Here is a 7,258-nt window from a genome sequence, read left to right as displayed (position 1 = left end):
GTGAAGGATTTTCCTCCGTGCCACGTTTTGGGATGTGACAGCCGTTCTGCTCTAGTTCCCAGGGCAGCAGCTGGCCAGGAGATCAGCTCAGGCTTTCGCAGCTCTTTGCCTCCGGCAGCATCAGCCAGAAACGCCCCGAGAGCAGCGGCTGGGAGCCCCTGCCCGTGCTGAGCTCTGCGCCACCGGCTCGCACGGGCAGAGCACCACGTCCCTTTCCAGCCTTTCACTCCATCCCTCTGCTGCCCTCGCTGCTCCCTGCCGTCTTACCCAAAACAATTCCAGGGATTATTTTTTTCGGATGAACTACAAAGGGATTTCACAAACCAGTGAATTTGCATTTCTTATCTGGAAAACACTACAGATAAAGCAGATTTGAAGGGCAGGAGCTGCCCAGAGGTTACAACACCACCACAATAATAAGGCCAGACAGTCATTTACGGCCCTTCTTGGCAGGGAGCTGCTGGCTGTTCCAGGGCTTGGGCACCTTTTGCTGGGAGCAGCCTGTCAGGGGACACGCTCCCAGCCACTGTCTATGCAGGGGACACCGGTTGCCAGAGACCAAAGTGTTCATTTGCCAGTCACTACCCGGGCTGGACAAGAAGGGGACAGCTATCACTTAGTTTGACACCTTTCTTTGGTAATTAAAACACAAATCAACAACAGAAAACCTGCAGAACAGTTCTCATGTTATTTTTCTTTCCTCTTTCCCCTCTGAAAAGTCTAACTGGCATTTGCAGAGGGCTGTAGGGGTACTTGCATCTCCCTATTTCATTTTCTGTCTTCAAACTGCCTCCCTTCCCCTTATCACAGCTGTAAACACGTATCGCAGAGCCAACAGCTACATTGCAAATGAAGACTGACTGCCTCTGGGATGAGTTTACCCCGTTTTGCTCTCTCCTCAATTATTTTTCCATTTCTAAGCTGTGATGGTGGCAGATACTTGGAGGTTCAGATGGAAAGGCTGGGCGCAGAGTCCGGCAGAGAAAAGGGGAGATGCAAAATGACAATTTTTGCTACACTACAGAAACGTTTTTACAATGATACAAGGCTGTTCGAGAATATTGAGGAACTGTTAATATGTTGGCCACGTTACAAAAATGTTTGGGTGATTAGCTCGTGAAAGGAGCGATCAATCCACTGGAGTGAAATAATTGTGGGTTCGTTTTGCTACATGCTCTGTTCTGCATTTGATGACTAATTATCAGCATCTAATAAGAGAATGTTATCTTTAAATCATGTAAAGGTTAAATGCATTGCTTTTACATGATGCTGAAGACTGCCCACATGAGAAGGCTAAATATTTCTTTTATTGCTGTGTTTATCTGTTTTTATCTGTGTTGAGTAGAAAATACTCTGCTTTAAAAATACATTGTGGCTTCTTTGATTTCCTAAATAGATTTATAATTATCTCAAAATTGAACACACTCAGCTTCTGTACAAGTAATTACCACGCGCTGTCCTTCACAGGAAGTGCAGCCTTTGGCGTATTTTCACCGTTCTCTTCGGATGCAGGAAATGAGGGGGAATGAGATAAATCAGCACAGGTCTCTGTGCCGCTGCAGGGGTGAGGGCACACACGTGGTCAGGCACAGCCGATAATGTGCCCCTCCATGGGGCTGGGTATTTTTCCCTCTGACCTGACTTTTTCTTAGGAAAGACAATGGGACTGCACCGGACAGAGCTGGAGCAGAGCCTGCGCAGACAGACAAACTGCCACTCTTCGGGGTGTACCTGCACTGGCTTTTCTTTCCAATATCATCTGAAAGCACTGCAAGGGCCTGACCGCACGGCACTGCCTTTGCCAAGGTGCTGCTGTGCCAAGAACCATTAACCAAACCACTCACCCTGTGACACGCAGCTGCTGCTGAATACGTTTTATACTTACAATGATGTCCTCTCATAGTCATAAGTTACCTCCCAAAAAAACTTGTCCCTGAAGACATTTATTATTGATATACACAAAGAGGAGAGAGGTGGATGGAGAAAGAACTGAAACTTACTTGGCATCTGCTTAAAATTCTGAGCATTTAAGTCCTCTGAAGATTTCAGATCAGGCACGGCCTGATTTTGCCTGGGGCCGCTTCTCCCTGCCCATCACATCACATCGAGCACCGGTGCTCTCCCACCCCATCGGCAGCGGCCGCCGGCGAGGGCTGGGTGAGCTGCGGGCACCTTTCTGCACGAATGAGAAACTTTAACCTCTATTAAGGATGAACTAATTACTGAAAAGTGAGAACAGCTCTGTCCATCCTTTCCCAATGCCAGCTGAGGCGGGAGATGGCTCGTTTAGAGCCACATCTGGGCTTCAGTGGCCATCCCTAAGTTTCCAAAAATTCATCCTTATTACAGCCATGATTTACGTAAGCCTCCCCTGCAGTCCATGGGGACAGACAGGCACCTCCAGAGTGTAATTCAAAGAACAAAACCGAAGACTCAGGCTCCTGCTGTGAGTCACCATCACAAAGAGCCTCTCGCCACCAGCTAGACTGAGAGCCAAGAGCAAATGGGATCTGAGGGAGATACCAGAGTGAGATGCTAAAGCTGGCAGGATAAATCTGTGCCAGTATCTACAGCGTGAGCACAGCCTCAACCTCTTTCAAGATCCAGACCTTGAACGCAAGCCCAGTGGTCAGTCGGGCTATGGGACTTCTCGGTCCACACCAGCAAGGGGGCAGAAAGAGGGAAGTGTTGGGAGAAGAAAAGCAAAAATTGTTCCCAGGTAATTCTGGCCCTGATCAGGAAGGGAAGAGCTGAGCTTCCTGGAAGACACCCTGCTCTGACATGACCACAGCAGTGTCGCAGTCCCAGTTCATCTGATCTCTCAGTGCTTTTCTGAATTACCTACAACTTTTTTTTTGTTTTTTTTTCTGTCTAAGGTTTAATCCTCCAGTGCAAATGGCACCCAGCCAACTGCTTGCATTTCAGGCTTAGAAATAATTTGTGTAATTTTTGTAACTCAGTAGACTGACTGTTGTTAGCCTGTCCTCAAAAGAAACTGAGAAAAATAATGGCAAGGTAGAGCAAATTAACATAAGCATGCTTTAATTCTGCAAAATCTAGAGAATTGAAGCTCCTCTTTCTAACTGGCACTCCATGCCATTAAATTAAACACACAGGCTGAAAGCGTATCTGTCCAGCACACTGCTAAAGAAAAGGTTTTCTGAAAGTGAAGGAATAAGTAAAGAATCATGTCTACAAGAAACAAGTTTCGATTCAGGTCTGTTGCGGGGCCCCAGTGTTTCATTGACACCATTCCACAAGTGACATTTCTAGAACGAGGAGTCAGCCAGCAGAGATGTCAATAGCCAATTTGTGGCTTGTTAGGGTTTACACTTGTTTACTGCCATTTAAGTAGACCAGACATTGACGCTAAGAAAGTGGGAGGGAAATGGTTTGAGCCAATAGTGTGTCTTGTCAGGAATTTAATTTGACTCTGGTCTTTGTGCCCCAAACTGCGGAGATAATCCGTCACCGGCACTGCTGAAAATGAAATCGGTAACATGGAGGAGTCAGTAGCTCCTCCAGCACAGACCCAGTTTAGTGTTAATTTAAAGCTCACACTGGACATCTACCAAGTGCCTTTTATCACGGAAAATTCTAACAGGAACAACATTTTCTGACATAAATGTCTTTGCTAACAACAAAGACCAGAAGTAGCTCATGGCCAAAGAAGAAATGTTTTTCGAAAGCTCAGCAACATCTCACGTGCTGAACGTCATCATCTGCCTCGGAAGGCTAGCACTGTGCGGTCAGGATTACCTGAAATTATCCCGAGTCCTGCTCACAGGGGTTTTTTAGCTGTGTATTTTATCTTTCTGTCTGAAGGTCAGCTGAGAATTATCCATCCCTACTTTTGCTCATGAATAGAGGCTATGATTAAAAGTCAGGAAGTGATAACTATAATTATTATTAGTAATACTTGTTGTTATTATTATTATAGCACTTTTGAGAACTCCTGGAATTTAACTCTGTGCAGAGGAGATGGCACATTCTGCAGCACTGAGCAGTGGCAGCTGCTCGCAGCACTGACTGGCCAATGGGCCAAATTCTCTTCTGGGCTGCTCTGACATTCCTCTGCAGTAGCTGCCCACGCTATCGGCTGGATGTCCAGGGGAGTCAGTCAGAGAGAAGGTGATCCAGTACAGAGAGTTGATCCTGTAACATGAGTCATCCCCGTAAAATGCTGTTTTCGTAAAACCATTCTGTATGTGCACCAAACACCTTGTGAGCAGAGAGCACCAGGCGCCAGCCTCACCCTGAGTGCCACCAACCCCGTGGTCTCCACCACAGCCCTTTGCAGAGGTAGCACGGGCAGGACACAGCCCAGCTCTGCTTTCAGACCACGCGTGCACTCAAGAAACAGAATTCAGTTCACGTTTTCAAGCTTTTTCTTATATTTATGAGGGCAAGAAACAAGATTTAAATGGAAGCTGGGAGCTTAACTTCATTCTGTGCTTTCAGTTACACAGTTTCTGATTTTTTAAAATCCTGGGGGGAATATGGTGGTTGGTGCCTCTACACATCTCTGCCACAGGTACCTTAATGGGAGGCACTGATCATCTTCGCACCGTGCGGAGCCATTGGCAGGTGAAAAGCAATATATTTCTGTTATTGCTGCTGCTTCTGTTGGCAACGGTAACACAAGCGATTATCAGCTGCGCTGCTCTTTCTTGTTCTGTATCATTTATCTGCCCTCCAAGTTGCACACAAGTGGCTTTCGAGATTTATTGTGACACTATATGTGTGTATATTTGCAAAGAGATACGTTATAAGAGTATGGTCCCAGACCTGGCCCAGCCCCTTGAGCAGTCTTTATCGGGGGCTCAGATAAGCAATGTACACATTGGTATTCATTGTTTTGAACTCTTTCCAGCACTAATTAAAACCTGAAGTACTGTTTCTTTCATTATTTCATGCCATTGTTTAGAATTGTAAATATCTGTTTTTCCTAACAGCAGAGCTTGTTTTTCAGACCTGGTTCTCCTGCAGGGTCCCTCAGGCTGGAGCCAAGAACAGCACCTCGACGGCGTGCAAGGCACCGGGCTCATTCGCTCGAAGCGCCAGCAGGAATTTTAAATGAACATCTATTCATATGTCTATTTGTACTGGATTAATTAGTAAATAATCATAACCATTCTCTTCTCACTGCTGTCCTTACGTGAAGGAAGGGTCGTTGCTCTTTCCAAACAGTTGTCTGAAGAGCCCTACAGCAGAAAAGCTCTACATCCAGCAGCAGGTCTGAATGCCAAGTGACAATTTTTGTTATTGGATGGGTGCAAAATCCACATTTTAACAGGAGTTGGGATCCTACAGAGCCAGGCCCCTGGCTACGGACCAGCAAAGCACTTAGTGGGTGTTTACCTTTATGCACATTTGCAGACTCTTGGCTTGCTGGGCCTTTAGGATCTTCATTTTAAACACATGTTTAAATATTTCTGAGCGGGCACCGGAACACTCGGAGCAGTCGGCACCTTGCAGGGCTGAGTGCTCAGGGTTAGCTGTGGATTTACACGTCAGGCCTGCACAGCTCTGCCTGGCCCCAGGCGCAGCCCCGGGGCCCTGAGCATCAGTCTGTGCCGCTGGGATTAACCCGCACTCCGTGGCCATGGACAAGTCACCCCCAGGCGTTCCCAGGGGAGCAGCTTCCCAGGAGGGACTCCCGAAAACAAGCAATCACGGGAGTTCAGCGAGCAGATTTACCAGTTCCTTTGTCTGCATGTTTGAGCGCTTTATATGATTTATCTGCTCAGGAAAGGATTATTTTTGAGTCTCCCTTTGCCAAAAAATGTAAGCCTTATCAAATGGAAATCAGAACCTATTCTTCGGATCAGCAGCCTGGATCAAAGCTGAGGTGGAAAGGAGGTCACATAAAACACAGACATTTTCATGAATATTTGCCTTGCTCTTCCTTAAGCCTTCCCACCGGGCTGCACGCCTCCCGCTCCTAACGCCAGCAGGAACAGCCGGGGGAATAAGGTGCAATTTTATTTGGCTTCTGTAAGACACTAGATTGCAAAATACTGAGAAGTTCTGTTTCCTTTCTTTCTCCCAGTGTTTATAATAGCAATAAGGAATTGTCAGATCCAAACTCCTAGTTATGCGTGTCACTTCTAACCCAGAATAGTTTACCCCTGTTCTTCAGCTAACTTCTTTGTGCAGATGAAGGTAGTACCTCAGGCAGTAGATCTTTGCAACAGATGTGGAAAAGGTTCTTCAACATTTTGAACACCAAGAAAAAGAGGAATTTTATATGCCTCCATTTCTGTCATCAGCCAAAACAAAGAGCTGCTTCTCTCTCAACTGGCTGTTCTGAGAAACTGGGCAATGTCTGCAAACAGTTACCCAAATAAGAAGTGGCATAAAATTGTGAGGTTTCATCAATACCAAAACCATCATTTGGACTGGACTCCATCTGAATGCTGTTACATGGATTTAATGTTTGCTGTTTAAACATTTCCTATGTTCCTATTTAATCTGGCTTGCGTTATGCCCCGCTACATCATTCTAGATGCTACTTTTTGCCCATTATTCCTTGCGCAGAGAAATACTACACGTAGTGTTAGAAAACGTGTTATCCAAGCATCCAGCTACTACGATGAATATTATCTCATCTAATTTAAAAAAGGAGTTTGTGTAACTCATTCCTGGGTGAACAATACCAATTTTCATTCTAGAAGACCTGCTGGTCAGAAACACGTGCACAGTGATTTTGAAAACTCAAATTCTTTTTTTTTATTTGCCAGCTTGTCACCTAATCTAAATTCTAAAATCAGAATTACCACTCAGTTTGACCCTGAATTTTGCTATGAGCAAAACCAGTCATATTTAAAAAGATGTGCCAGGATGTCGTGATTAACCTCACCCCTGCCTGTAATAGAAGGAAAATTGTGTTCAACGCAAAGTTTGCATATTTGGTGATATTACACATTTTCCTAGTAGACATAAAAAGCCCAACAATTGTTATCTTTTTACACTGCAAAGCAAGTGGGATCATGTTTCTGACATCTGCACAATCTTCAGACAGTTTATCACTTTGACAAGTCAAGCGAGAGAAACCTGCTTTGTGGTTAGAACGTGCTGGGGAAAGCACCGCTCGGGCTCTGCCTCCGCGGGAGACGGGCACCAACACCCAGCCCGGGGCCGTTCTTCTGGCTACGAAGTCTATTGCCAGATGGGCCACTGGTAGCAAACCAGAGAACCAAGCTAAAGACAAGGTCTGCTCAGGTCTTACAAACAGGCAAACACCAGCGGTGTCCTG

Source organism: Strix uralensis, chromosome 24, assembly GCF_047716275.1.
Source record: "Strix uralensis isolate ZFMK-TIS-50842 chromosome 24, bStrUra1, whole genome shotgun sequence".
Lineage (NCBI taxonomy): Eukaryota > Metazoa > Chordata > Aves > Strigiformes > Strigidae > Strix > Strix uralensis.
Note: the sequence above shows the minus strand (reverse complement) of the source record.